Below are 3,820 nucleotides of genomic sequence, written 5' to 3'. Positions count from 1 at the left end.
CCCTCTCTCCCTCTCTCCCTCTCTCCCTCTCTCTCTCCCTCTCCCTCTCTCTCTCCCTCCCTCTCTTCTCTCTCCAGGCTCCTTTTGTTTTGAACAACTGAGGCCAGTGAAATTAAGAGCAAGCTGAGCCTTATAACCTAAATGAGAGCTCAACTAATAAAATCTTGAATGAATTCCGCGGAAAACACTCTGCTTGAGTTTGTTTTTTGTTCCAAATAGCGCTTTGGTCATCATTATCCCTATTTTTTGTTTATTGAATGCAGAGGTCTCTAACGCAAATCAGACCCTTCAGCATCCCGACAACATGGAACAATGACGCCAGACCAATTTGTGTGCTGCGTGGGCTCGGTGTGTTATATCAGAAGGCTCCAGTGACGCCTGCGTGCTTCCTCCTTTTATTATTTTGTGGTCTTCTCTCCACTGATAATCTCAAGACTGTGACTCTCTTAATGTGATTCTCTAGCCAAAGAAGACTGATAAAGTTTCCTGGATTAAAAAATTTCATCCGTATATTTCAATAGAGATAAACTTTTGGCCCCTCAGTGGAGAAAGAGCCCAAGAAAAATCTCCTGAGATCTTACCAAGTTCTTACAAACTTGGCTTGGAAAATTTAGGAATAAAATAAAGTTTCCCTGTGTCTCATAAAACTGGTCTTCCTTTAGCTTTTCCTCCAAAATCATTTTCACTGGTTCCTATAGAAATTTTAATGACACTTATCCTTGACAAGAAGCCATTGGTTTTGATTTTTGACTTGAATTTTCCCCCAGTATTATCCCTTTTGTATATTTGGTATTTGATATTCTTGTTCCAGCCTAACTTATCATACATTTTGTTGAACTTTATTATCACCAAACAGACTACCTGCTTGCTTTTCTTACTTGGGCACATTCCAGGAATTCTGAAATGAAACCTATTTTCAGAATGGGCCAAGCTGAAATCAACTGAAATTAACAAAAGAAATACAGCACAAAACCACATTTGGCTGGTGGTTTCTGCCAACCACAATCCAACTTCAAATGGCATATCCCTATTACTTTAACAACTCCAATCCATTCACTTTCTTTAGGTAGGCAGTTTAAAAAAAAAAATAGCATGGTCATAAATTCATGAATGTGTAGAGTACATTTTCTCTAAAGGTCTCAACAGTCTTCGAAAGAAAGGAGACACAGATTTTCCAGGTGGAGAAACAGAGTTGGAGAATGATAAAGTGACTTGCCTTAGGTTATGAAGGTAGACAGCAAACAGAGCTGCAAGGCTGGATGACTGTTTTCCTTCTTATCTTTTTGAGATTACCTCTCTATACAAACTATTCAACTCAAAGGAAAGTGAAGTGTTAATTTAGCAGATTCTGATTCTTGCCTGCCTTTGCACAGAGCTAACAAGTCATGACATCATCTGACCAACTTGATAAATATTCATTTTATACATTATTCCAGGACAGAAAAAAAAAATGAGTGATGAAAACAAGCAGGCCATTATATTTTCTGCTTGTTATTTTTAGGGTTCATTATAGCTTTCTACATCATTGGAAAGACCATGTGTATAAAAACACAGATAACTTAAAGTCACAGATAAATCTTAAACTTCATTTTAGGTAATAATTCAAAAACCCTTTCTTCAGTTAATAAAGAGCAAAACTGGATGGTTAAGGAGACATCTCTTATACCCAATCAGCTGTGTGATTAGGAGAAAATAAATCATTAGAATTTATCTTTCTACATTTATCTTTTTTATCATCTTGCTACTTTTAAAAGATTTTTTTCAAAGACATTTCTCAAATGCTGCAGTTCAGTTAGCCCTTTACAAATGACGTAGACAGTGGTAATAAGAAAAACTTTTGCATCTCAACTATTGTGCCACGTAAATCAATGGCAGGACATCCTACTTTATTTGCCAGGCATTAAGCCTTATGAAAACCATCCTGTTTAGTTCAGTGTGGTACTTTTTACAGGAGACATTCACAAATTGGTATGTATCCAGAGGAGTTGATATGACAATAATTCTGGATATTATACTTTATAAGAGACGATGGAGAGAATTAGATAGTTTGTCTTGGAGAAGGAACTTGGGGTGAAGATTATAATACTTTTCAAATAATGAATGTAGAAGAGGAAATATGTTTACCATCCAGATATGCTTCAAATATATTGTCATTTTCTTACTTTAATTTTTAAACAACTTTATGAAGAATATAGGGTAAATATTATCATTCTAATTTTGTAAAGGTTGTATAGTAAAGTAACATGATTTAGTTATTGTCATGGTGCCAAGGGATGGGAAAGCTTGAAATGAATTCCCAACCCAGTACTCTTCTGGGGAGAAGTTAAAGGAAGTGACAAAATTCAGGATAGAAAGGGACTTCTCATAACCAGAGCATTCAAGCAACTGAAAAAACTTCCTGGCAAATCAATGATTTCCTAGTCACTGAAGTGTTAAGGAAAGGCCTCACTATCATCTAGCGTTACTAAAGCATTGCTGGAAGGTCAGACTAGATGATCCAAGGTTTATTTCAGTTTGACATCATCTTTGATTTTATTATAGACCTTTAAAATATTATTAAAAAGTTTGTAATTTTATTGATTTTATGATGTTTATTATTAAGCAAAAAGCTTATGACTCTGATTTAAGTATGTTTCTTGACTAAAGATGATTATAGATGGTTTTTTTTACTTTATTTGACATATGTTCTATGATGAATATGTATCATTTGCAATAAGAAAAAACTTTTCAAACTATAGAAGAAAATTTTAAAATGTTATAATTTTTTTTTTTACTATTTGAAGTTATAAGGTGTCTACAAAACCAGTATACTGAAGACTGATTCCATTTCTAGTATTATAAGCATCACATCCTTGATCTTTTCTGTGCCTATTCATTTATTTTCTTTCTGACTTAGGCTAGATGCCATTGTAATGCTGATTTTTTTCCTCTGGTTATCTCCATAATTATCTTATCAACTTATCTTTAACCTATCTTTCAACCTATCAACTTATTGATAAATTTATAAGTGCTTGTTTAGTCCTATTATAGCTATACTCATTTCCTTAGATTATCATAACAGTTTAAATTTTAAATTATTAAAATGATTTTGATACATGAAAATTTAAAATTCCAATTTAAATATATATTGTACCATCAAAAAAAATCTTTATAAAAAGCCAGAAACTGTTTATTAATGCTGTATCCTTACATCAAAATCTCTAAATGAAATATGTATTTATGATTCACTGATATATATGAATCTATACTCTTATCATCCCCAAATTTTTACTGTTCACATATATAAAATAGCACATCTTTCTCGTGTCACAATATTCCTGACCAAAATGCATAACAGTGATTTATAAGAGTTTTAAAGCAAAAACTATAGCCCTTACTGTGTTGCTGAATAAACTCCTTGTGTTTGAGAGTGCCATCTGTCATGTTTGTATCATCCCAGTGGAGCAGAGAGCATAACTCACAGAGGGGCTGGAGAAATTAATAGGAAGGACAATGACCACATATTCAGCTCAAGCCTGAATTTTCCCTTAAGACTCAGGGATCAGGTGGCTGTGGGTTTTTTGATTCATTAGTTCATGCTTATTAGATGTCAGCAAAGCCTCTGCACTATACTCTTAGTTCTGAGACATGGACAGGAAGAGGTGAAGAGGGAAGAATCAGAGTGAAAGGAACATAGAACTACCTTTGACCTAAATGTGCCTATGATGTAGGATTGGCAGTGTATATAGGAGTAGACTAAAATAAGAATTAATAATGACAAATATATAGCTGAGGTAATGGCCAGGACAGTCTCATTATGGTGTCTGCCACTCCCACAGCT

Source organism: Pteropus alecto, unplaced genomic scaffold (genome assembly GCF_000325575.1).
Source record: "Pteropus alecto unplaced genomic scaffold, ASM32557v1 scaffold279, whole genome shotgun sequence".
Classification (NCBI taxonomy): Eukaryota; Metazoa; Chordata; class Mammalia; order Chiroptera; family Pteropodidae; genus Pteropus; species Pteropus alecto.
Note: the sequence above shows the minus strand (reverse complement) of the source record.